At 55.4% G+C, this 27154-nt stretch overlaps 1 protein-coding gene and 1 non-coding gene across 3 annotated transcripts in view; both read left to right on the top strand.

Annotated features, from left to right (window-relative positions):
- Positions 1–16417: 16417 nt before the first annotated feature.
- The window catches only part of SEC14L1 (SEC14 like lipid binding 1), an 87420-nt gene continuing 76683 nt past the window's right edge, over positions 16418–27154 (top strand). The window contains exons 1-2 of one of the 2 annotated variants that reach the window (XM_053893101.1): positions 16418–16464; positions 16808–16927. The gene's annotated coding sequence lies outside the window, so the exon portion shown is untranslated. The other variant, XM_053893100.1, reaches the window with a different exon arrangement.
- On the top strand, positions 16964–17152 carry LOC128774367 (small Cajal body-specific RNA 16). The gene has a single exon (XR_008418945.1). It is a non-coding gene; the product is annotated as a small Cajal body-specific RNA 16 (non-coding RNA).

The following is a 27154-nucleotide window of genomic DNA, read 5'->3' as shown; positions in this document are numbered from 1 at the left end:
CGGGGTCAAGAGCAAAGTCCACTTGTGTCTGATGTCCCGTGGGCCCTCCCCGCCGGGTTTGCCCGCTCTGACCTCAAAATGTCAGTCACATCTGGCTCGCTCACCTCCCACACTCAGCTCCATTACTCCCCGTCTTTAAAAGGCTACAGAGATGTCCCTACCCCCGGGAGTGGCCCCAGATCAGTCCCCAGGCCCCACCCTGTGTCACCGTCCCCCAAGGCCCTCACGGGTGTCAGGCACCTGCTGCAATTATGGGGGCGGCTGTATGAAGCATGTCTTAGGGTCAACACCACCAAGCTGACGCCCCTCGGCGGAGCAGAAACCCCTCAAAGTCGGCAGAGCTCAGAAGATGCCCTCACTGCCCAATTCATCCCGGCAGGCCTCTGAAGGACAGGGGTCCAAAGAATTGTTCTGAGTCCAAACAATTGTTCTGAGTGTAAAGGAATGTTCTAGAAAGTCAGGCTTTTGTGGGTCAAGTGGTCAGCTTTTTGGTATGTTAAAGAAATAGTTTGCCCAAGAGCCTGGGGGTGGGGGGGAGATAAAAGCCAGGGCAACTGGGGAAAGATGTTTGAGACGCCCAGCCCCCGTCAGACGGCCTGGAGGGGCAGGCGTGGAGCCAGCTGAGCGGGCCAGCAGACCGCCCTCACCCCTACCCAGTCTCCTGGACCCGTGGCCCCACTCCCTGTGCAATCATACAAGGCCCTAACGAAACGCTGGTCTAAAAGGGCCTGATCTGCAGGAATGTTCGAGGCAAATTAAATACACAGCATCCGAGAAGCCAAGTGGCTTAGGAAAACGCATTCACGGCACAACAAAAGACAGAACAGTTGGACGAGCAAGCGAGACGCAGCCCTAATCGGCGGCCACATTTTGTTTGCGCCCCACAATCGCCTATTATAGAGAAAAAAAAAAAATTGTAAAGAAGGAAAAAAAAAAAAGAATGCGTTGAAGCCTTGAAATTAAACACTTTAAAAAAATAGGCCAGTGTTCTCAGAGACCGCGTTTCAAAAGACAGCTTTTGTTCCACACCCTGGGCTCTCTCAGTCGGCAGCAAATGCCGTCTCCACCTGACGGGCACCGCAGAGATAAGCCGGAAGCACCGTCTTAAACAGCGCGGGGGCAATTTTCGCCTCTACCTTATCACCACCTTCAAGACGCATTATTTTCATCTGAAGTGCAGTCCCAGTTTTGCAGGGGGGGTGGGGGAAGGGGGAGAAAAAAAGCTTTTCATCTCTCCCATCCTCGTGTTTTTCCTCTCTCTCTCCCGAGGGAAGCTTGGGGGAAAGAACATTCGTCTGCTTGCCATGGTTTGGGAATCCCATAAAACACTCGGGAGGGTGGAGTGTTTCACACTGATAAATAAACCCCCTCCCGGCCCAGCAGGTGGCTCCTGGACACGAAGTCTCGGCCACCGCGCAGACCTGGTGCTGGGGACCGACGTGGTCGGGCAAAGGGACGGCCACCCTGTCCCCACGCCTCCCACCTCTGAAAGCGGGGGTGGGGGGTAGGGGGGATGTTGGAGGGCCCCAAGTGCCCTTTATCTATGCTCCCCCCTGCGTTTACCCCACTCCCTCTCAGGCACCACGGGCTTTCTCAAGGCCAAGGGGCAATCGCAAGCCAGCCTCACAGTGGGCTGGAGAAGTGACTTTTCCCTTAAACCTGTTAAGCAAACCAAGGGCCTGGAGGCTAAATTTTCCCTGTCCTTTGTCATCTCTGCCACCGAAAAACAAAATAAAGGAGATTTCCAGGACAACTGGACCAGTGATGGAGGAGGCAGGCAGCCTCAGGACGGTCTGAGCCCTGGGGACCTCAGAGATCACCCAAGCCATTCGGGCAGAGGGAGGCAAAGGACCCAAACAGGGCCGCGGTCCGTGGAGATGTGGCTCTCAAATCCCGGCACCTTGCCTTCGGGAGCGTCCACTCTCCTCCTTGCTCATTCCTTTCTTCGGCCATTCCCGAAATATCCTCGGTACCACTCTGTGCCCTGCTCTAATTACTGAGGACATAATAATTTAACAAAAACCTTCCCCGCATTCACGGAACCCAAGCTCTATGGTGAGGACAGACAGCAGACAAAGAAGATTTACGCTGGTGACGCTTGGTGACCCATTAGCAAGGCATCGCCGGTGGATTAGAAGCGCGCCCGGTCGCTGCCGAGTCATGGCAGCACGAGCCATCTCTGGGGACGACGTCTGGTTCCCTCTGACTCCAGCTAGGTCATACCTCCCTCCACCCGTGTCACACGACTGTCCAGCATCTCTGCTCTAGGGACCCTCGGTTGGAGCCAGAATACCAGCGCAACAAAGGCTGACAGCCCCCCAGAGGGCTTGCCATAGCCTACCCTGGAAAGGACCCCCACGCACCCCCTTAACACCCCCCTCGCTGGGCACTTATGCGGAGAGAGCCCCTGTGCGCAGAGGGACATCCGTCTGATGAACACACGTCTGTCCCGCAGGGGCATCTCCAGCAGGTAGGAGAGAGATGGCAGGCGCCCGGGCGTGGGTCTAAACACTCTGCTCCCCTCCTACCATGACTGAAGGACCGCGAGCGGCAGGAACCCGGTCCCTACACATGGGTGACATGTGACCGTCCTCAGGCCGTGGCTGCAGGATTACGGAGCACTGTGTTTGCGCGTGAGCGCTGACATCCACTGACATCCGTAGCGGCTTCTGCGACGAGCACCCCTAGAGGGACAAAAATTGGGCTTTATTTTATCATCTTGAGCGTCCTTCCTTAGGGCACGTGCGCGCCCTCCCCCCCCCCTTCATCGGTCATCTCACTCTTCCTCCCTCCCTCTCTGTTTCTCTCTAACGCAACCAGAAAAGGAAGAGAAAGGAAGGAGAGGGCACCTTATGTCCGTGTCGCATTCCAAGATGATTCCAGACACCAATGGGCTATCTGTATCTCCGCTCGGTGATTCATCCTTTCCTGCGAGCGCCCCCCTCTGGAGAGCTGGAGAGGTGCTTCCGCAACCCCGGCTCACTCATAAACCTTTACAAACGGGCTTCGCCGGTGCGTCTATTTTACACCCAGGAGATGGGTCCACGTGGGAATTGTTTTGCTCCAAGCAGCTGGTGCCAGATTGGCTTCCTAAGTCCCCACGGTCCTGGGGGCAGAGCTTCGGACCCCATGATCCTTCCCTTGAGGCAGACAGACACCCACAGGCTACAGGTACCCCGCGGAAGGGCCGTGCAGGTGCCGCTGGGGCTCCGTTCCCCTCCAGGGTGGGTGCGATAGAGAAACCCTGCTTTCTAACACCCACACCCAACAATCCTGCCAAGCCGTCTCTGGCCCCAAGAGCAACCCACCCAGAATGCCTTGCAACCTTTTTACCTGAAGAAACAATGTATCCTTGGCTTCCCCAGCCGTAGCTTCCCTCTGGTGGAATTCAAAGGAAAAGGGAGGGAAGAGAAATGAACTAACATATTAGGCTCTCCCCGCACAGGGCACCGTCCAGGGAGCTTGCTGAATATTCAGCTAATCCTCAGCAACCCCAGGGACGAGCATTGTTTCTAGTTTACAAAGCAGGAAATGAAGGCTTTTGCAGAAAGGTAGTTAGCCGGGTCAAGGTTTCTCAGCTAGACTAAGCCCGAGGCAGGATGTCAGACCCCCAAAGCCCACCCCTTGCTGTCTCGGAAATGCCCATCCCAGCTGCAGCAGAAACAGCTCCAGCCAGGCTGCCCGCACTTGGGCGGACTCTGCCGGCTGTCCCCTTGAGGGCTCTCCTTCCTGTTTCTGCTTCCTAGGTTTGGCAGTGTCTCCGGGTTCAGAGCTTAACGCCTGCTTTTCTCTGTCTGCTACTCGCCTCGGAGAACGCCGCCGTCCTGCCCGACTCCGCCGTCTCTGTGCTTGGCCTGCACCTGCTTGGCCCTTGCACGGGCTCCCAGGGGCGTGCCAGCCGTGCGAACGGTACCTGTCAGGTGTGATGCGAGAGCTGCCGCGTTACGTGACTCCGGGGAGCACAGATTTGTCGCGACATCTTGCCTCTTGCCTCTATCCTTATACCCAACTTAATTCCAGCTGGATTCTAGATATCGATGTGAAAAAAAGGAATCATCGAAGTAACTAGAAGAAAATCTGCACGGATGTTTTGAGGTTCTGGAAGCTGGGGAAGCCTTCCAAGTGTGGTGGGCGTAAGACCAAGTCAACGAATTTAGGAATACGAGAACATGTTTTTTAATCTGGGGACTGAATTTGCCCATCAAGCAGGTTGGGGAGGCCTCATGTTCTTAGCTAGGAGTTGTGCCTCCATGCCTTGGTCTGAAACCACTCGGGGAGAAGAGGTAGTTAAAACTGGGTCTTGGATATGCATGGGAATTTTTTTTTAAGTTTATTTATTTATTGAGAGAGAGAGAGAGAGAGAGAGAGAGAGAGAGAGAGAGAGGAAGCAGGGGAGGGGCAGAGAAAGAGAGGGAGACACAGAAATGGAAACAGGCTCCAGGCTCCGAGCTGTCAGCACAGAACCCAATGCGGGGCTCGAACTCACAAACCGGGAGATCATGACCTGAGCCAAAGTTGGAAGCTTAACCCACTGAGCCACCCAGGTGCCCCATGCATGGGAAGTTTTAAGGGGAAGAGCAGGGAAGGGACCCAGAAAGAAAGCATGCGTTTGGTTCATTTGAGCTCAGTAGCATAAACTGTCCTTTTAGCTGTGTTTCCAGGTTTTTATAACCCATGTAGGTCATAGCCTAACAGACAGTGTCTGTCTCTCTCCCTCTCCCTTTCCTTCCCTCCTCCGGCAAGAGGCTGAAACATTTCCCCACTGGCGGGGAGTGGGGAGATGGGGTGCAGGGAAACCATGAGGATTGTAATCGAACGTTTACCTGGCTTCTGGAGCGGCCTCAGGCTCGAGGGTATAAACATAAAAACATAAGATGCTTTTACGTGTTGTCTAATCAACGCCATCAGCCACACTCTGTCATCTCCTGCTGACATCTCAGGCAGGTCCCATCGCCTTCTGGTCACTCTCTGTTATTAGAATTCATTCCCTGGGGCACCTGGGTAGCTCAGCCGGTTAAATGGTCAACCGTCTGACTTCGGCTCAGGTCATGATCTCGTGGTTCATGAGTTCGAGCCCCGCGTCGGGCTCTGTGCTGACAGCTCAGAGCCTGGAGCCTGCTTTGGATTCTGTGTCTCCCTCTCTCTCTGCCCCTCCCCTGCTCACGCTATCTCTCTCTCTCTCTCTCTCTCTCTCTCTCTCAAAAATAAAAAAAAAATAAAGAATCAATTCCCTCTGGTTTCCTCTCAGTCCAGTTCTGAGCCCTCGGGTCTCTGTCCCTGCCGCAGCCTGAGACAGGTGTGGGCAGGGCTCCCGCCCCATCTGTCTCTGACTTGGTCTCGTTCCATTGGTCCAGGGGAGCTGCTGCCCTCCAGGTGGTCTCCATGGAGATGGCAGGTCCCTCCCCCTCCGAGTTTCTTGGGATGATGTTCAGACTCTGGGCATCTCCATGGCTGAGGACGCCCTCTGAAAAGATGCCCATGTCCGCCCAGGCCGTGCCAATGGTCTGGGCCCTTAGCCCTCTGTGGGATGTCTCCGGGCATTGCACGACTGCTGCCTATCCTCAGTGTCATGGTCATGCGCACGGAACCCTAGGAATTGGAGGCACTCTCCAATGACTCCTAAGAACTAGGAAGAAATGGGTAGGAGACCCCCTGTCCTCTCTTCCTGGTACCTGCACCCCAGAATGTTCCAGGTGGCAAAGGTTTGTCAGTTCCTATGTCTGCATGCGCACCATACCCAGAGGCCCAAGCCTGGCTCTCCCAGGGACGCCTTCTCCACTCCTGAGAGCAGGACAGGGAAAACTGGAGCCCCGGAGGCACCCAGCTAGGGGCCGGCCCCCCACGGCCTCTCCCCACAGACCCTGTCAACGGCTAAGAGTTATCCCCTGGAGCCCCACTGTGGGGAGGGAAACACTGCCTCGCTTGGCACCCCCCCCCCGCCCTCACTGGAACATAAAATAAAATCACAACAGATTAAACACTCATAATCCAAGCAATTTGTATGCACTATTTCATTTACCCTGAGAGGAATATTCTAGTTTTGCCTCCAAAAAGTTGAGATTTAGAGACGGTGTTTTGTCCAAGATTGCATGATCAGAACAGTGGATTCATCTGTCTTACTGTATCACAAAGAAATGTTACCAATGTCAGTGACTTACCAGGGCGGGGGGAGGGGGCCAACGATAACCAGGGAGCCAAGTCTAGCCCAACACCTGTTAACCTAAGGCTCACAGGCTAAGGGTGGTTTTTCCCTTTTTTTTTTTTTTTTTTAACATTTATTTATTTTTGAGAGACAGAGAGACACAGAGCATGCATGGGGGAGGAAGAGAGAGAGAAGGAGACACGGAATCTGAAGCAGGCTCCAAGCTCCGAGCGGTCAGCACAGAGCCCGGCCCGGGACTCGAACCCACGAACCACGAGATCACGCCCTGAGCCGGAGTTGGACCCCCTTAGCCGACTGAGCCACCCAGGCGCCCCTGGTTTTTCCATTTTTAAATGGTCAGAAAGAAAAAATCCGAGAGAGGACTATTCTGTGACAGGAGAGATTTATGTATGATTCAAATGTCAATGTCCATAAATACAATGTTATTGGACCCGGCCGCACTCATTTGTTTATGAACCGTCTGTGGCTGCCTAGCCCCACACGGCTGGAGTTAAGGAGTTGCGACAGAGACCATCTGGCCTTCACAGTCTAAAATAATTAGTAGCCGGTCTTGTGAAGAAAAAGTTAGCCAAATCCTGCCGACATTTCTTTTTCTCCCCCACCCCAGTCATCTGGACCGGCTAGGACGGCTCCCGGGCTGCAGGGTGGGATCAGGCGGGCTCCATCTGTATTCGTCGGGGGCCAGCAGTCACGGGGACACGGTCCTTCTCATGGTGGATAGAGGACATACGGCAGAAATGCCCTGGGCCACACGGTCCCTTCCGCCCCCAACAGCCACAGGCCCTGCCCGATCTGGCAGGAGGGACTCGAGACTCACACCCAGACGCACACGCCAAAGGGCAACAGTGTCCCATTCTGACACAGGTGGGGAGTGGAGAGTCGGGAGCAAGGGTCTCATCGACCACAGGCGGGGCCCCAGGATTTGAACTCGGGGCCGTCTGACGCAAGAGTCTGCGTGCATTCCCCTGCCTCACGGGTTTGCATCCCGGGCAAACCGTCACAGATGCCATAAAGCAAAAAGAATGGGAAAACCTTGGGGGAAAAGAACGAACAAAGGTTTTTCCCATCGTTCTCCACCCATTCCTGGGCGCCGCTGGGCACCATCCGGCACCCCCCGCCTCTCGAGTGGCCGAGGAAGCAGCGAGTGTAGACAGAATCAGGCCAGAGCTGGCAAGAGCACTCTATTCTGCAGGAATGCCATTGTGGGTAACTGAATAGCACGCTGACAGGGGAAACAGAAAAATTCCAAAGACCATCCTTCAATTACCCAGCAGGCATCCTCAGAACAAGCCTCTTTCAGAGTCAGAATATAAATAAGTCATGTGTGTCTGGAAGCCCTCACAGACGAGAGGGAAAAGAAAGGAGGAGGGGACTTTACGATCCACCCCCCCCCCCACCTGCCAGTTTTTCACCGAAGCAGGAAGGAGCAGACCCTCTGTAGAGCCTGCTGGTTGTCAAATATGAAGCCCGGTGGAGGAAGTCGGGAGCCATCGAGTGTCTGATGTGCTGAACATCGGGGCCGGCAGCCGCGCGGGAGAGGGTGACGAGTGGGCGCCCAGGCTTTCCAGCGGCTCGGCGAGCACCCCCCCGCGGCCCGCAGTTGATTCTCCGTGTCATAATGGGATCGGACGCTTGCCAAGCAATCGACAGGAGGGAGAAAGGATTTATAAAACACGTACAAGCTCCTCACTCTTGTAGCTGCCGCTTTGAAAGAAAGACGGCGGGGAGAAAAGAAATGTAGCAGATAATAGAGCGACACTGACACGTTGTGGGACGCGGGGAGATGTAGGAGATTTTCTTGTCAAGCTCCGCGGAAAATCAAAGGGGCTGAGAAGCAGTGGACGTACAGGATCCACGAGTAACCACATGTCAGAAATATTGTACTTGACGGGCTGTCTCCTGGGCTCCAATCCCGACAGATAGTGTCCTCCTGAATCGTGGCCCGGATGAAATCAACGACTCTGGGGCAAGTGCTTTACCTACGTAGGTAGAGGAATAAAAACTGCCCCTTATTGAGCACTTACGTGTGCCAGGCACAACACGTTTTTGCAGACGGGGTTCCGGTTAACCCTACCTGTGGGGGGAGGCGTAACGATGCCCACACTGCACGCGAGGAAACGCACTGAAGCAAAGTTTCGGCGACTTGCCTGACACTTCACCTCCAAGTGGACGCGACTGAGACGATTCGCGTCGCTGCGACATCGCTTGTCAAGATTCGAAGCCTGTCCTCTCGGTCATGAGCTCCCCGCAGCCCTGACACACCTGCTCGTCACACCCTCAAGATGAGAAGCGGCCAAATCAATCCCCAGTTTGTCCTGCTCCGTGGATCACTATTGTCCAGAAGAATGCTTACGTCCAGATTATTTCAAGTCCCCCCACGCCCTCGAGGCGTCAAGAACCCCCTTTCCCTCTTTTGGTGGCGCATGTGACTCTCGATCTCAGGGTTGTGGGTTCGAGCCCCACATTGGGTGCAGACATTACTTTTATTTTTTTAATTTCTTTTAAGTTTAATTTTTTTTGAGACAGAGAGAGACAGAGCATGAACGGGGGAGGGTCCGAGAGAGAGGGAGACACAGAATCGGAAGCAGGCTCCAGGCTCTGAGCCGTCAGCCCAGAGCCCGACGCGGGGCTCGAACTCACGGACCGCGAGATCGTGACCTGAGCCGAAGTCGGACGCTTAACCGACTGAGCCACCCAGGCGCCCCCAGAGATTACTTTTAAAAAATAAAAAATAAATAAATAAAAGGAAATTGCTGTCACGGTACACCCCGAAATAATTGAGCATGGCTTTCGTTCACTAGAGCTATACATTTATTTGCATTTTTTGGGGGGGGGCAAAGTAAAGCACAAAGAAATGTCCAGATCTTCAGCGTATATCTGCCGAGTTTCGACAGATTCCTATACTGTGTGTCACAAACCTCTATCACTATACCCAGCATTGCTATCATTCCAGAAAGTTCCCTCCCGTCCCAATCAGTTCCCACTCCTAAGTCCCAGAGGCAGAGGAGATGTGATAATGTGCACTTGACCGTGAGATCCATTGACCTTACCATATAAATAATAGCCCATCATCTGGAAACATCTGGACTAAGAGAACAGTGGAATGGCTCACTAAAGGCTCGTCAAAGGCACCTGACTGGGGTAACGTCCTGCCGTGTAGCCGAACCATCCTCTAGGATAGAGTGGATGTGCTAGATGGATGGCCAACAGGTGATGCTCTGTCCCCAAGTGCTAGAACACAATGGGACTACACAGGGCTGAGAATCCCAGGAGCAAGCGTCCCTGGGGGCCACCTGGGAGCTGCCTATGAACCTCTGAACAACCCAGAAGCACCCTTGAGTTAATGCCTGGGAAGTCAACTGGGACCCATGAGGGACAGGAGTCAATGGAAAAGTCCTTCCCCTCTGCCCTCTCGGGCAGACGGTTCCGAGATGCGTTTCATAAGGCTCCCGAGAAGGTCCCGGTGAAGTCAAGCACCAGTCACCGGGGGCAGTAAATTAATGACACATTCTGGTTGATATTGGTGTTCCCTCCTCCCCTGTCTCGTCCCCCAGCCCCTCACTCCTTGAACAGGATTATTTCCTAAATAAACAAGCCTTAGTCGCTGGCTCTGGTCTTTGGGTGTGTGTGTCTGTGTGTGTGTGTGTGTGTGTGTGTGTGTGTGTGTGTGTGTATGTGTGTGTGTGTTGCGGGGAGGGGTTCTAAGACCCAGATAGGCGCGTGGTATTTGTGGTTGTTGGTTACTTACTGAGATACAATTCTATACAGTAAGATGCACAGCTGTTAAGTGCACACTTTGATGGGTTTTGACAAACGCACATACACCTATGTGACCAACAGCCTCACACAACACGTAGAATCTTGCCAGGACCCCGGACAATTCCCCTGTGCTGTTTTCAGTCTATCCCCACCCCCAGACGCAGCCACCATTCGGACACTTATTCTGCAGATGCGTCGGGTCTGTTTCTGCACTTGATGGAAGTCGAACAGACGTGCAGTATTTCCGTGGCGGATGCGAGGTGGCTGAGTTGGCCACACGACAGGATCTGGCTTGGGTCGACACAGGGCTGTTGGAAGCGATGCTGTGATTTCCAAGGCTGTGACGGAAGACGTCTACGGCCTCCGCGTTCCCGACTTGGACGCTGGGTCTGGGCCCAGGACGAGCAGTCGTGACCGCAGTGGCCGCAGCGGGAGGAGGAGCACGGCCCCGAGACTCCGCCGGAGGGCAGGAGAGTTGTCCCACGTGTCCTGGTCCTGTGCGATACGAAAACACGTGAGATACAGCTAACCTGCTGTTTAGAGGTCAGTGAAACCCCTGAGTGTGCGTATGAAAAATAAGAAAGACTAGGGGGCCTGGGTGGCTCGGTCAGTTAAGCATCCGGCTCTTGATTTCAGCTCAGGTCACGATCTCGCGGTCTGTGAGTTCGAGCCCCACGTCGGGCTCTGTGCTGACAGCTCGGGGCCTGGAGCCTGCTTCGGATTCTGCGTCTCCCTCTTTCTGCCCCTGCCCCACTCACGCTGTCTCTCTCTGCCTCTCAAAAAATGAATGAATGTTAAAAAAAGGTTTTTAATTTAAAAAAGTGAATATGTATAAATAATTTTTCCAACCTGCTAATAAATGAGGAAACTGACAAGATGACTGGTTGAAAAGAGAATGTGCAAATCAGCCGTGAACCCGGGCAATCAGGAATGCCAGAATGGGATTTGCTGATCGATGCCACCCTCTCGTGTCCCCGCGAGACAAAAGCCATTTGTGATGTTATGGACAAAAGTTATTTCAGTTTTAATGACTTAACTTCTCTTTCCCCCTTCCCCGCCCCGCCAAGAGGTGTAAAATTGTCCAGTCAATAGATGGGAAGGTACACACTCCTCCAAAACCAGGTGAGCTCTGGGGAGGGCGCTGCGGCCGCGCCCCATCGAAAGCGCTCATATCCTTTTCTCCATTTTCAGGTGGACAGGGGACTCTGGACAGGGGACTAACTCAGTCCTCTCACACCTGCAGGACTGTCTCACCTCAATCCAGCTCAGTAGAATGGGTCGGGAGCCTTGAAACATCCTGATTCCCAGGCCACACCCCAGACCCATAAAATCAGTATTTCAGGGCGAGTGGGGGCGATGCTTGGCCTCAGGGTCTTTAAAGCTCCTAGAGCATTCTGAGGTGCCACCCAAGTTGAGAAGCACTGCTCTGTGTTTTGTTTTTTTTTTAATGTTTTTATTTATTTTTGAGAGAGAGAGACAGACAGACAGACGGGGGGTGAGGAGGGGTGGAGAGAGAGAGAGAGGGAGACACAGAATCTGAAGCAGGCTCCAAGCTGTCAGCACAGATGCGGGGCTCGAACCCAAGAACCGTGAGGTCATGACCTGAGCCAAAGTCGGACGCTCAACGGACTGAGCCACCCAGGCGCCCCAGAGAAGCACTGCTCTGAAGACATCCAAGCAGGAGCTCTCCTCCCCTCCCCTCCCCTCCCCTCCCCACCCTCCTCCCCCCACCCTCCCTCCTCTTCCTCTCCCCTGCCCCACCTGCCTCCCATTGTGCCTCTCCGGTCCTGAAATGTGCCCACTTGTGTGCAGAAGTCACCAGGCTGGGGCAGCCCAGGACAAGCCCCCTCCAACTCCCAGCCTGGCGGGGAGAGGGTCCTTCCCGAAGATGGCATCTTTCGAAAATATTTTCCTTCCGGGACTCAGAAGGAACCCACAGCTTGAGAGCAGCAAACGAGAAGAGATCTAGGAAATCGGTTCTGGCAGTCCCGCAGAGTGACAGTAACCAGAAGTCCTTTGAGCACCCGGCTAAATAAATGGGTTTAAAACGAAAGCACCAGCTGCTACAGGAAAGCGTGTGACCACAAGATGGGCGGGCTGCGGGGCAAGGGCATAAATCCAGACGCATGGTGGGGGCCCCAGCTCCCCCCAACCCCCGGCTCCTTCCACAGAAGGCAGAACGGAGCACGTCTGCTCTCAGCCTCCAGAACTCGTTCTTAGTCGAGGGAGAGCTGTCGTGTTTGGCTTCCCAGGCCCCCCCCCCCCCCCCGTGCTACCCTGGAGGGCGGCCTGGGGAAGTGGTCTGGGAGGACGGGGCAGCCAAAACCCTGAGCCAGCTGACCAGCCTGGCTGGTCATCACAGATATTCTGGGGGCATCACAGATTCTGGCAGATCATGGGGGCGGTCAGCTGTTGGGAGTTGGCGACCAGGGAATTTTGAGTGACCTCAGGCAAGTCGGAGCCTCCAATATAATAACAGTAATCCCTAGTTCCTAAGCTTTCTCTGAAGGTGAAATCACACCATGTACAGAAAAGCAATTATCACAAAGCCACGCACCCAGGCAGCCATGGGGGTGGGGTTACCTTCCCTCCCTCCTTGTCTATCTATCCCGAAGAATCCGGGCACCGGGCTTGGCCAGCCTCCAGGTGCTAGCACTTTCCAGGCCACCACAAGCCCCACGTGACTCCTGGGCACTTGAAACAGGGCTTGTGCAAACCCCAATGAGCCGGGAGTTTAAAATACACACCGGATTTCAAAGACTAGGTTAAAAAGATAAAAAGCAAAATCCCTCATTAATAAATTCTGGGAGTGCCTGGGTGGCTCAGTCAGAATTAGGCCTCTGACTTCGGCTCAGGTCACGATCTCACGGTTCGTGGGTTCAAGCCCCGCGTCGGGCTCTGTGCTGATAGCTCGGAGCCTGGAGCCTGCTTCGGATTCTGTGTCTCCCTTTCTCTACCCCTTCCCCGCTCATGCTCTGTCTCTCAAAGATGAATAAATGTTAAAAACAAAAAGAAAAACAAAAAAACAGGCCCCTGGGTGGCTCAATCGGTTGAGCGTCCGACTTCAGCTCAGGTCATGATCTCACAGTCCGTGAGTTCGAGCCCCGCGTCGGGCTCTGTGCTGACAGCTGGGAGCCTGGAGCCCGCTTCGGATTCTGTGTCTCCCTCTCTGTCTCTGCCCCTCCTCCGCTCATGCTCTGTCTCTGTCTCTGTTTCTCTCTCAAAAATAAACCTAAAAAAATTTTTTTTCCCCATTAAAAAAAAATTATGTGTTGTTTATCTGAAATTCGTACTTAATTGTGCAACCTGTTTGTTTTGCTTTGCTAAATCCAGCAGCCCTGCTTGGAATACTTTGGCGGGGGGACTTCAGATTTGGGGCGTAGTGTAGGGTTGAGAGCACCCACTCTGGGTTCAAATTCTGCCTCCGTCACCTGGCAGCTCTGTGTCCCTAACCCCCGGGTCTCAGTTTTTCTCCTCCTCACAATACCTGCTTCGTGTGACTGTTGTGGGGATAAGGCAGTGCACTTAAAACCCCTGGCATGTTGGAAGGGCTCCCCGACACTGATGAGAAAGAGGGGAAGGAAGGCAGGGGGGACAGGGGGCCAGTTCTGCAAAGCCAGGGCAGGATGCCCACCGCCCTAGAAAGGGGGCGTGCCGGGTGTCAGGTTCAAAGGCGCACAATATCCTGGCATTCAAACCCCAGGACTCGCTGGCCCCCAATAGGAAGTCTCCTAAGGTGGGTCCAGAACACAGCCCCTGTCTGCTGAATCGTGGCTTGCCCCAGCCCCCTGGCTTCTGGGCGAGGACACCCAGAGTCACTCAGAGAGGTGACAGGGCTTAGCCGGGTCCTCCTGGGCCTCTCCGAGCCACTAGACTGAAGGGGATAGAGAGTCCTCATTAAGCTGAGCCGGCATCACTCCGCTCACCACTGGGCATCACTCCAAACCTGGGCATTAGTTCCTCCTCTCCACCGTGACTCTTGTATGATGAAGAGGTTGTTACGCCAAAGTAACGGGTCCGCAAATCGCTTAATCACTGCCCATCCGGGGAGTTCCTGTTACAGGTATAAATGCGCTCGGCGTTCAGAGGAGACATTTTTGAAAACAAAGACACAGAGCCGCACATCAGCCGCTTCCGAGCACCAGCTGTCGCCTGGCCCTTTCACTGCTGGGCCTCCAAACACCCTGCAGGGCCCTGGAAGAGACCAGAGTCACCCCCCCAATAGCCCCTGTCCCTCCGGCAGCAGGAGTACCCAGTTAAAAGGCTGTACTTTTCTGAACTCCCTGGCGGCCAAATGTGATAAATCAAGCTGACTGCGACGTGGGAAACAAAGGCAGAAGGAAATGGCAGATGAAATTAAATTTCCTTAGAACCAGCAGCCCACTGGCAAATCCTTGAGGCCGGCAGAGCAAAACGTTTCTCCAGGAACCCCCCCGCTTGTTACCGCTGGCGCTTTGCTAGAGGGAAAGACAACCTTAGCCTGACAATAGCTAGGCCTCCAGGATCCTGTGAGTCTAATTTAGCCTCGGAAAATCTCATTGGAAACTTCCCCTGGACTTGACCTCCGCCAAACTCCCAAGTACATAACCAGTCTCTCCCCATGGTCCTGGGGCAGCTAGCTCTTCCTGCCCACGGGTCCTGTCCCTATGCTTTAATAAAATCACCTTTATGCACCAAAGACGTCTCAAGAATTATTTCTTGGCCGTCGGCTCCAGACTCCATGAAGCCCCTCCGCCCCCCCCATCGCCTCCCACAACCTCATCATCTGCAGGGCTGGTTCTTTCTGGAGGCTCCAGGGGAGAAGCCTTTTCTTGCTTCCTTCCAGCTTCTAGTGGCTGCTGCATTCCAAGTTCATGGCCCCCTCCCCCCACCCTCAAGTGCAGCAGCTTCTGTTGTTACATCTCCGGACTCTCCTGCTTCCCACTCGGGGAGGCCCCTTGTGATGACATTGGGCCCACCTGGAGCGCCCTGGACCATCTCCCGCCCCAGGCCTCCTAACCTCATCACACCTGCAAAGTCCCTTCTGCACTGTGAGGTGACGTGCACAGGGTCCAGGGACCGGGGCACGAACAGCAACTTTGCCCCCCAGACCCGCTATACCGCTGTCCCTCCGGCCTCACCTGTCCCGGAGCTGTCCACTCTGGGCCCCGCCTCACCCTCACCCTCCCTCCACCACCTGGAGAGGAGAGGAGGGAGGGCAGCCAGAGGTCCAGAGGCCTGACCGCATCCCGTGACGGGGTTCTTGAACTTCTGCAGCTCCTCCCCGCCCCCCCCCCCCACCCCCGGACACATCAGTTCCACCCATGAGTAAGTCCACTTTCTAATAGAAGTTGAGTTGGCTTTCTGTCACGTGACTCAGTCTCATGACTGACGTTTTATTAAATGGCAATAAATGCTATTTTTCTAGCAACAGCTAGCCCCTCAAGGTGCTGGAAACCTTGCTTCCAAAATTCCTTACGGACTTACTCTACCCCTGACCCTGTCCCAACCTGAGGGTATACAGTGAGTGACCCATCAGGACCCCAGTGCAGCTCTTCCTGCCCATGGGTCCTGTCCCCGTGCTTTCTGCACCAAAGACGTCTTCAAGAATTCCTTTTTGGCCGTCGGCTCTGAACCTCATGGACACACACACCCCCGTCACCCCAAAACTTCATCAGTGGGAACCCAGAGGGGAGAGAAGAGGCCCCGGGGGGGGGGGGGGCGGAATCCTGGAGCCTAGGGCTTCCCCCTGTGTGTGGCACGTTTCGGGGGGAGCCGCCCACAGCCCTTGAGCAATCAGAGGTGGCTCTGCGTTAAGAAGGCCACCACTAAGTACTGAGGACCTGAGGACAGAGCAGCCTGGGGTGGGGGGTTGCGGGTGAGGCCACGGCTCTGCCCAGGAGATTCAGGGGACATACAGTCCCTGTGCTGGCTGCTCGGCCCATCTCCGCTGGAGAGGCCAGAAAGAAAGCAGAGGACAGGCAGTGTGAGCCTTTGTGTCCGCTCGAGCAAGTCACCATTGGAGGTGGGGGCATTTGGCACCTCCACGCTCCTCTTGATGTGGGCATAACCTTCAAAGTCCTGCCTATTGGGGCGCCTGGGTGGCTCAGTGGGTTCGGGTCATGATCTCTCCGTTTGTAAGTTCTAGCCCCGCATGGGGCTCACTGCTGTCGGTGCCGAGCCTGCTTCAGATCCTCTGTCCCCCTGTCTGCCCCTCTCCTGCGGCTCAAAAAGAAACATTAAAAAAAAAAAAAAAAAAAAAAAATTCTTGCCTATTAGAGTGGAACGTCATTTGGCCATAAACAAGAATGAAACACTCATACATGCTATAGCTTGGATGAGCCTCGACAAACACGGGTCCCTTCCGCTTGCCTGGCGCTAGGGCTCTCCCACCACCTGCCGCGGCGCACATCCCCCTGGAACCCGCATCCCCGGCTTCGGCCCCTTTAAGACGGCCATGGAGGACCCAGTTTCAAAGCCCAGGGAGACCCTCTGGCTGCCGCCTCTATGGTGAGTCGTCACTTCCGGCCGGAAGTCGGTGCGTCCCGCGGCTTTGGCGCGAGGTGGGGCGGGCAGCGAGCGCGGAAGCGTGCTTCCTCGTGTTGGGAGGAAAGGACCCCCTGCCCTTTTGTCCCCCGCACTTGGCTACGGGCTGATCGCGGGGGCGGTGATGACGACTCTCGGCGGGGCGCGGGCCTCGCTCCCCGCAGGCCCCGGACGGGGAGGCAGAGGGGGCTCGGGCCGAACGCGGGCTCCGAAGCCGGGGCGGGGCGGGCAGTAGTAGGTGCGGCTGCTGGCCGATGAGTCTTGGAGGCCCCGCCGGGGCGGGGGACAAGGCGGCTTCTGGGGAGCGTGTAGATAGCGGATGAGACACCCTCCTAGAGCGCGTTGTTACTCTTTCCCCAGGGTCTCCTCGGAAAACGAGAACTTTCCCGTCCCCCGGCGATTAGATGCAGGCAGGCACCGATTGGCCGCTTTGTCCTCGTCGGTCACAGCACCCAGAGCACCCTCCCTATGGGGATCCAGGTATGCCAGTCACGGGGACGGAGAGTCTTGAGGCCGATGGTCTGGGGAGAGGCTCCTGTGTTGCTGAACCTGCCGGCTTGCGGGTGCAGCCTTGTAACCAGACAGCCGGACCCTGACCTAAAGTAAATTCCCGGGAGCAAGTTTTTCCTGGGGTTTGAATTTGCAGTAACAGGTGTGAACATTCTAGCAGCAGTTTGATGATCATGTATGATACTGCAAACAGGACCTACGCTGAAAGAAGGAAAAAACCCTTACAGTTAGTATCCGAGAACGGTGGTTCCCAAACATCTGTAAACAGAGTGTGGAGACTTTTAATAAATGTTGATAATTTTGGCCAGGCACCGTGCTGAACGTTAAGGGTACAGAGATGAACAAAACAGCCCAGGCCCTGGTTCTCAGGGAGCTACAGCCCCCGTCGGGGGGAGAAGAGGTTAGATGATTGCACTAAAGAGGGTGTAATTCAAAGCCCAGCCTTGTTAGCAGGCGAATTACAGCGTGATGGAGGCTTTCCTAAGGATGGGATCCTTGAGCTGGAGTCTGGAGGATATGTGGGGGCTCCGTGGAAGGCCGGGGGGGCAGCACGTGCAAAGGCCCGGTGGCCTAGCAGATTGTGGCTAGTGGAGGAGCCGAAAGAAGGCCATTATAACCCAAAAAGCAAGAGAATGGGGTGGAATGAAGCTGAAAAGGCGGGGAAGGGCCAGACCACACAGGGCCTGTGGCTCATGTGAGCGTTTTGATCTTTCCTAAGAATGTGGGGCATCGTGGGTTTTAAGTAAGAGGATGAGGTGCTAAAATCTGTAATTTCAAGAGAACACTGTGTACAGAACTGTGCTGTCCGATAGAACATGCCGCGGTGACGAAGTGGTCTACACCCGCCTTGTCCAGTTGAGCAGCCACGAGCCACAGGTGGCAGTGAGCACTTGGCAGCGTGGCTGGTGCTCCTGGGGAACAAGATTTGTCATGTTAATTTCAGCATAAACAGTCACACGTAGCTGGTGGCCGCCACCGTCGGGCACGCGTGTAGTGCGTTTTGAAGGGCACGGGAGCACCTTTTTTGGGATCATGCCACACGCACCCTCTCGTGTCTCCTGCACCGCATCCCGTCCCGGGTCAAGGCTGAGAGGGATCCTGCTTTTTGAGAACCCTCCCACTGTCTCCCCAGGAGCTCGCCCACCGCAGTGCCTGCTGGTGGGACTTGGGACTTTGGGCTCTTGGCCAGACGTCCTCCTGCCCCTCCTGCTTCCTCGGCCTGGTGGGCTGTCCCCATGCAGAGGGAGCAGTGCCTGCAGGGGTCACCGCGTCACGTCTGTGCCTCGGAGGGGATGTGAGGAAAAGTGGTCCTGGGTGTTGAGGGGCTTAGCATCCGGAGAGGTGAACGTCATATGCTATGGAGCCACGGGGAGGGACATTTCCAATAGGACTTCGTGGAATGGGACCCCTGTGAGGACATAACGGCTGTTTCCAGCTGCTGAAGTGTGGCAAAAAGCAGGAAGCCTGAAAATGCTTGGGGGATGTGAGCAGCTCACACGTTCGGGCCAAACTGGGGAACTAAATGGCCGGAATCGGGCAGGACGGGAGGAAGGCGTGGGTGGGTGGGCGTGGGGTGTAGAGGCTCGGTCAGAGTTCAGGTTTGCCGTGGCTCCTGTGCAGGCAGGTTTCTGAGGAAGGCCCCAGGCGGTATGCGGATTACAGCCCAGGGGGAGGTGGGTTGGGAAATCACTGTGGGTGCCTTGAGGTAGAAGGTGATGAGCCCTCAGAGGGAGCCCGCAGGCTTGGAGGGAGGAGGGGCTGGTAGACGCAGGGTCACTACCTCCCACCTTGTGTCCCGGGGCCGCTTGCTCGATTCTGGAGGGTGTCTTACGGTGCTAACAGACTTGCCCAGGTAGAATAAAAACTGACGTGCACTTTCTTTGCAGGTGAGTTTACGGGAAGATCTGTGTGCAGGCTGAACGTGTGCCAGTTTCTTTTCTGCCTGGTTCCGTGTGCCTGAAATAGAATTGTTGGGGCCTGGAACTTTCCAGATTCCTTTGGTTTCATTCCCTCAACCATGTCACTTTGGAACGCGGGCCCTGTTCGTGCTTCAGACCCTGTTTTGTATGGACCTGAATAAAAGGGGTCAGTCCCCAAGGAGCATTTCACGCACTTCGTGGTTTTCGTTCCCAGCGACCTTGTGCGTGACGTGTCGCTTCTGCTTCTGAGAAACGTCGATGGCAGCAGTGTTCCCAGCTGGAGAGTGACGTAGGGAGCCAGCCACGGGTCTCTAGGAAGTGTGAGCGCTGGGGACGCGTGGAGGGAAGTGACTGTTGTCTCCGTGGTCTGAGGGGGGCAGGGGGAAGGCTGGTGTAGCTCAAGGTGGTGGTCACCTTGTTCAGACGTCACTTGGGGTAGAATTTCCAAAGACGGCTGTGACCTTGGCACTGATCGCTGCCAGGCACTGCCGGTCCCTGCTCCCTCCCCGATGTCTCCGCCCCGTCTCTCCCAGGCCTTCCTGTCTTCTGACTGTTCACCACCTACTGATGTGAGAAAAGGAAAACCCAGCCCGCCTGTGTTTGTAGCTGTCGCGTTAGTGACGGTTGTACACGTAGGGTGAGCCTGGGACTGTTTTCGTGCTCTCTTCTCGTTACAGTTGGGGTATAACGTCCTTTTTTTTTTTTTTTTAAGTTTGTTCATTTTGAGAGAGAAAGTGAGAAGGAGGGGCAGAGAGGGAGAGAGAGAATCCCTCTGTGCCGTCACCATCAACGCCGGACATGGGGCTTGAACCCACGAACCCTGAGATCATGACCTGAAGGGAAGTGAAGAGTCGGATGCTTAACTGAGCTACCCAGGCGCCCCCATACTGGGTGGGTGTCTTGGCATCCTCTCCCCCGCCCCTCATCTTGTCCAGCTCAAGTGCGGGGAGGGTCGGGCCCACTGGTGCCTGCAAAGCCGAGAATGTAACTTAAAACCTGCAAGGTGAACTGTCAGCGGGCTTTATAACGGACCGACAGTCCGAGACTACAGATGTGGGGGTGGGGGGCGTGGCCCCCAAGGGAAATGTCCATTCAGAGGCCCCAGAAAGCGCCTCCGCACCGAAGGGCAGGCGTTCCCACGTTCCGCACAGCCTGGACAGTTAGCACGGGGTCTCCCATCCCAGCTGCGCCCTGGCCTGCACTGCGACCTCAGGCCCCTTCCCTGTTTCTTAGTAAAATGGGGGACTCTGAGGACAGGGACGCCCACAGGCGGGTGCCTGGGAGGAGTCTGTGAGCGAGTCAGGAGCACTTGAGATCCGCCTTGGCTGATGGACATTCTCGGACCTTCGGAGCCTTTCACGGTGCTCCTGGCTGTGAGCCTCTAGGTTGTTGCTGCGCAGGCGGGCCCGGGAGGGCGACAGGAAGGTCCTCCTTGCTGCCAAGCGTGGGAGCTGAGGCGGGTTTGCTACAGGCTCCTGGCTTTCTGAGCCTGTTAGTGTCCACGTTTGGGGCGCTCACACGAGCACGTGACTCTCAGTGTGGTCACCCGCCCTCTACACGCTCGTCTTCGGCGGAAGTATCAGTTGCCCAGACTGACGTTGTGTTAAGACGTGTGTACTGGGGAACACAGCGTGTGTTGTTGGCATTTCTGGAATAATAAGCAACTTCGACGCCCGCTTCCTGCTTTGCTCTCCTGCGGTGTTTTTCTTGAGGGCAAACGGCCACTGTGGCCGTGGGCAGGGCCCGGTCTGGCCTCGGTGGCGTCCAGCGGAGCAGCCGTGGGCTCTGTCTGCAGACTGGCTCAGTGAGTTACCGCAGCCTCTGCTTCGGTAGGTTCACCGGAGGCCTCCGATCGTTCTGGCCCCCCCCCCCCGAGCAGGAACGTGGTGTTTCTGGGGCGGGAAAGGCAAAACCGGATGTGCTTGGGCTGGGCAGTCGTCTGTGATGTGCACGTGCCGCCTTCCGTTCCCGTTTGACATCGATGTTGGCGGGGGTTGGGTGCTCGAGTGTCGTCCCCGGTGGGTCCACGTGGCTTGGTCTGAGACCTGGGGCGGAAGAGCCCGCCCGGGACAGGGGAAGGGATGCTCTGATGCGGGGTGGTGTGGGCTGAGACCACGCGGTCCTCCTTGGCAGTCCCGCAGCCCTCAGGATGCCTGCTCGTCTTCTCAGTCTGCTGGAGCGCTCCCCTGATGGGGCTGCTTGACTCTGAACCTGCACCCCCAGCCCCGTCTCTGCGACTGCACCTCGGTGCACGAACGCGGTGTGCTGGGCGCTGTCGGCGAGGGGAGGGCAGCCCCGAACCCACGGGAGGAGACTCGGGAGGCCGTTTCGTGTGGCTGATGCCAGCGGTCTCCCGCTCCTTCGGTCGCAGCTCCTTCATGCCTCCCTGGGCGCGGCGACGGTGTTTTCCCCAAAGAACACATAATTTGAAATAGGCTGCGGTAGGACGCCCTTGGGCTTCAGCATCTCTGGCTTTTGTTCCTCTGGACTGTGTGAGAGAGGGTTGAAGTAGGGGCAGGAGCCCAGGCTGCCAAAGACTCTTCAGCGGAGCACTAGATCACGAAACGCGTGGTCCGCGAGAAGTGATTTTTAATGTCAACAACAGCCGTGGAACACAAAAGGCCTGTAGCAGGAAATGGAATGAAAACAACCGCGGAAGAGTTACAGCGAGTCATGGTTTTGAAGTTCCCTCTCTGGCCACTAGGGGATGCAATCCCACACCACCCTGCTGTCTTTGGCAACTTGGTCCAGTTCTAGGTTTTTAATGCAGCCGAGCCCTTATTTCACCAGAAAGTTATGCGGAAGGTTAATCTGCAGGGCTGGGCTCTTTGTTAGGAATCTGCCAGGGTGTCCCAGTTGCACACGGTGTCTGGGAGGTGTTGATCGTGTCATGGACGAGCTGAACCCAACCCGGGCACGGGACACTGGCGCTTGGGGAGAAGAGGGTGATGCGACGTTCCATCCGGATTCACTCCGGATTCCCCACCCGACAGCAGGTGGCTTTACTCAGTGTGAGCAGATTTTCTTTGGTAAGGACCCCCGTGCAATACACAAGCCAGTATTTGAGGTGCCAGACCGTGTGTGAAGGGTTTAGAGGCATCTCTCGAGAGAACGCTGCTCATAGCTGCAAGTTGAAAGGTACAGACCAAAGCTGAACAAGATCTATGCCGAGCTGGTGAGGTCTGGATTGCTGGTTGTCGTCCGCTTGGAAAGTGCTGCTGAATCAGGGGAAAGAGTTGCGATCCCGAAGCCCAATTTTAGGCAGAGTACTAAATGTTCTCGGGTTTGTGACCCTGGTTGACTGCTTTCTGATGAATTGAACAAACGGTGGGTTGGGCGCCTCCTGCTGGCCACATGAGGCCGGGACGGGAGCCAGTCACAGGAAACTCCCCGTCCCCCGGAGCGCTTCCATTCTGGAGCAGGGGGGACCAGAACCCAGTCCTTAAAAATGTGGAGAAGCAGGGTATGTGCTCTGCAGGAAAGGAAAACGGGGCCAGTGTGGAGGGGTGGGTGGATGGGGGGGGGGGGTTCAGTTTCAGAAGGGGTCGTCAGGAAAGGGCCCAAATCCTAAGGGAAGAGAAGAAGTCACGTGACAGTCTGGAAGCGCGGGGGCGGGGCAGAGGGAGCAGCCAGTGCAAAGGCAGCCGGTCCGGCCCGGCACGATGGTGAGTGAACAAGGCTTTTCTGAGCCGGGTTGGAGGGGCCGGGGGCGTGGGGGCTTGCGGGGCCTTGTAGGAAAGTCTGGCCTTTACTCCCCGAGTGGGTGTCACTAGCTTACATGTCTTCTCTCATCTTTTAGAGACCATCCCCCCCCCCCAACAGAGTAGTTTGCATTCGAAGCATTTCCTGTTCCTGTGTCAGCAGATTTGCCCCCTGAGAGGATCCAAGATCTGCACAGTGTGTCCCCTCCCCTTGGCAGCTGTGGGAGGCTCCCTCTCGGCCCTGCTGAGCCGTGACTGTGGCGTCCCCAGGATGGCTGACACGGGAAGAGACATTTGGGTGTAAGCTCCTGGGACAGCCGACCTGGTGCCTTTCACCTCGCGGATGAAGCTGGAGTCGGGCCACACGTCTGGTCTCAGAGCAGCAGGGCCCCGGGCACACGGGACTCTGTCCTAGGACTCACCCGCTGGTTTTTTTTTTTCTTGCCTGTTGCCCCCTCGCAGGAGCCGTGTCCCTCCTTGCTTTCTCAACGAACAGTAGATGTGTTTTCATTTAAATTACCGCCAAGAAGGCTACAGAAAGCGCATTCTCCTCGAAGCTTTACGAGGCCGAGGCTTGTCCCGGTTTCACGTGGCCGTCCATAACGAATGTGGCTAAAACAGCTATTCGTTCCGGTATTTGTGCAGATCAGTAATGCAGCCACAGCAGAAAACTTGTTCTTTTATTGCAGACTTAGTTAAATACGGAGCCGAGTGAGTCATTGGAAGGTCACATGTGTCCGGGCCCGGCAGCCGTGGGGTTGTGGGATGGTCACCCAGCACCGCTCCAGAATGCAGCGGCCGTCAGCACAGCGCCCAGATTACCGTGTGGAATTAACATAAGACTTGGCCTTTCTTCGGACAACAAATTCTTTGTGGAAACCAGACTTGGGTTTTTACCCTGACCTCCACTAGAGGCTCTGTGAGCCGTGTGTGTGTCCGTCTTTGCGGCGGTGCCCCCCCCCCCCCCCCCCCCCGACCATGGGATACGCTTCTTAAAGCCCAACTTCTGACATACGTGTCCCTTTGGGAATTTTGCTCGGTTGTCCTCCAGCGGGGTGAGCTATGGGCGGAGTCCCCTTCACCCACGTGCCTTCTTTGTTCCAGATCGCTGCACCCCTTTGAAAGTCAACGGAGGAGATAGGAGAGAGGAAGGAGTCAAAGTAACAGAAAGGTGTTCCTTCTCCGGTCATTGTAGATACGTGTGAGCCCTGCTGGGTGTTTGCCTGTAGTTTTTTCCCCCCACGGTAACAACGCACAAGTTGCAAAGCGCAGAGGATTAAAAGGCTGGCGCTGAACAGCAGCTCCCGGCGCCCGGCTTCCTAGGGGCCTGGCCTCGGCGCCCGCTTCGTGCGGCTCTGTCTTCCAAGCGTGCGGGTCTCCTGTTTCTGAGTAACGTCCGTGCACTGCGCCTTTTGACCCATCGTCTTGAGCCTTGCCCGCTGACTTCCTTTCTGGCGGATTCAGGCTGAGCACTCACGGACCCCCTCTGCTTCCCCTTCCCCGTCCTCCTGCGCGATTTCTGTTCAGCCAGCGTTCACGGTTGTCGTGTGGACACAACAGTCGCCCGCCTCCTGGACTCGTCTGGCCAGACCCTCTGCGTCTCCTTCCCGTTCCCCGCCTAGTTGTTGTCTCACGGTTTCCGTGGCCGAACTTTCTTTGGTGGCCAACTCTCATTCCTGCAGGGCCCGGAGCCTCTCTGCCTAACTTTGCACAAGGTCAACCACGTCTCGTGATCTGTCCGTTTGGTCTGTCGCTTAGATGTGTGAAAGACTTTGCACACAATTCAGCTGTGGTGGGAGTGTTGTTACGGTTTTGTTACAATCTCGGGTGCAAGGGGAGAGGCCCCAGGAGGCCAGTCCCCAAGCTGATCTCAGTTAGGGATTTTGTATTTTGCAGGGAAGTTTGGAATATTTTACAGGGGAGGTTGGATTATTGTTAGAGTAAATACAAAAAGAGTCCCAGCTAAAGGTCATCTGGGTGGGTAGGTTTCCTAGGAAATTCCTTGCAAATTATATCAGGGAGGCCAATCTTCCCAGAAGGAGGCTATGAATTTTATCATCTGTCAAAAATCAGAGCTGGATTAAAGTGGTAAGAACAGATTTTATTCAAAAAAAGCCTCCGTCCCAAGCCAGGTTTAGACTAATTTGGGGGGGGTAAGATTTTATTTTTAAGTAATCTCTACCCCCGAGTGAGGCTCAAACTCATGACCCCAAGATCAAGAGTTGCGTGCTCCCGACTGAGCCTGCCAGGCGCCCCTAGACCAATCTTTATACCCTCTTTTTGACCTAGACCTCGCCTTTGACTTGCTCAAGAATGCGTCTTGCTGCATTTCGGTTTTAAGAACATAAACGAAAAGTGTTGCCCGGGTCAGCACTTCCCAGACAACCTGTGCACAACCACCGTCCCCCACCAGGGATCTGTCAAATGCAGATTCTGGCACAGCAGGGCTGAGGTGGGGCCTGGAACTCTGCATTTCTCATGAGCTCCCGAGGGATGCTGGTCTGGGGGGGCCACCCTTTGAGGAGTGACGGAGGGCATTTTTGGTTGCTAGGTACATCTCCCATTGATGATAGGCTTGGGTGTGGGTTTCATTTGTGTGGCACACACCCGGTTGTAGTTACCAGCAGGATCTACACACACACACACACACACACACACACGAGCCAGTTTCCTATATTAGGGAAGGCCTTACCTGTGCAGCACGGAGTGGTAATCTCTTACGGTCTGGGCACCTGGGCCTAGAATCTGACCCTGAACTCCCTCCTTATATACGCTGGGTTCTGTGAGGCCTCTTCTACAGCTGGCTACAGCAAGAAGCAATGATAAACATCTCCTTACCGTTTGCCTCATAAAACCAAGGTCACATGAAATATAATATAAAAAAAAAAACCAAAAACCTCCCAGCTGTCAAAGATCAGCGCCCGGATTAAAGTGGTAAAAACAGGTTTTCTCCAGAACTATTGCAATAAAGGAAAAGAGACATCAGTATAGACCGGGGTTCAATTCCAAATGTAGCGGGGACAGGTGGGGATTTACGGTGAGGGAGCAGGAGGAGGGCAGCGGGTGGAAAATCGCTACGAGGACAATACATCACGGGGCAGGGGGCTTCTGGCTGATCCGACCCAGCAGGATTCTGGCCGGAGGCAGGCCGGGGGGTCAGGCGTCACCCAGGGGCCGGTGGAGGATGGGGAACCCAGTCAGGTATCTGGGAAGCGGAGGGTGGTTCTGTGAAACTGACTCAGCAGGGTTCTTGCTAAAACTGGATTTGACAAGGAAGTTTGCGGATGGGGCTGCCAGAAGGTTCAGGAGCCTGACAAAGAATCTTTGTCCCAACCTTCCCCTCATTAATCCTTTTGAGGTTGATTTGAACGCTTTCCAGAATTGGAGAGACAAAGGAAATATTCTGTAATGGAGAGAGAATGGGAAGCAAAATTTCTTACGGGTCTGGTAGGTTCCAAGTAATTTGCAAACGTTCCCTCCGCAAACTTCTTGTCTCACGTGGGGGGAGGAGGCTCAGCAAGGACAGGTGACTGCTGGGGTCAGAGGCCAGTGTCCACTTCCTCATTCACAAATGTGGGTGACACACGCAGAGACCGTGCTAGGCCCCGGGGATGCAGGGGGAACGAGCGTCACCACGGCTGGGGAAAGGTCCCTGCTCTGCTCTTGGGTGCGGCTGGGGCTCCCGCTTGGCTTGGAGGAGAGGGAAGTCCTCCCTGCTGGTGTCTGCACGGAAAGCTGAACCACAGGAAGCCATGGGCCAGGAATGAAGAGGGAAGGGCATTCCAGGTGGCAGGAACAGCATGTGCAAAGGCCACACAACAGGTCACCACTAGCGGGGTGGCCCTGGGACTGGAACCCTGTGCTTCCCGACCCCAAAGAGCATGGTCTCCCCACCAAGGCCTCTGCTGTTGTGCTGCCCCGTGTCAAAAAACAAATCCCGACTTAGGAAACAGAGACTGTCTTGTTAAGGATGATTGTGAGGGTGATTCTCTCCCGCCAGGGAGAATGCTCTGACCAGGGATCTGCCACGGAAGAGTTCAGCAAAAAGGACACTTCCTTCGTGGGAGGAGTGGGGTGGGGGAGGGGGAGCAGGTGTGGGGGAGGGATGAGGCCACCCTGTGAGGCTGCAGGGGCGGAAGAAGTTTCCTTCTGCCCTTTACTGTTCTTTGGCTGGGCTGATAATTAAATTGACACGAGGTAGATTACCAGGAGAAAAACAAAAGTTTAGGGGCGCCTGGGTGGCTCAGTCGGTTAAGCATCCGACTTCGGCTCAGGTCATGATCTCACGGTCCGTGAGTTTGAGCCCCGCGTCGGGCTCTGTGCTGACGGCTCGGATCCCGGAGCCTGCTTCGGATTCTGTGTCTCCCTCTCTCTCTGCCCCTCCCCTGTTCATGCTCTGTGTCTCTCTGTCTCAAAAATAAATAAACGTTTAAAAAATATATGAAAAAGAAAAACAAAAGTTTAATCAAGTGCATACCTCCTGTGAACATGGCAGAAAAAAACGGAGTCACTCCCCCAAATGGCCAAAGCCATCACCTTAGATACCACCTCCGGCTAAAGACCTAGGAGATGTCGGG

Source organism: Panthera pardus, unplaced genomic scaffold, assembly GCF_024362965.1.
Source record: "Panthera pardus isolate Hobbes unplaced genomic scaffold, ASM2436296v1 HiC_scaffold_3, whole genome shotgun sequence".
Taxonomy (NCBI): domain Eukaryota; kingdom Metazoa; phylum Chordata; class Mammalia; order Carnivora; family Felidae; genus Panthera; species Panthera pardus.
Note: the sequence above shows the minus strand (reverse complement) of the source record. Positions and strands in the feature narration are given on the sequence as shown.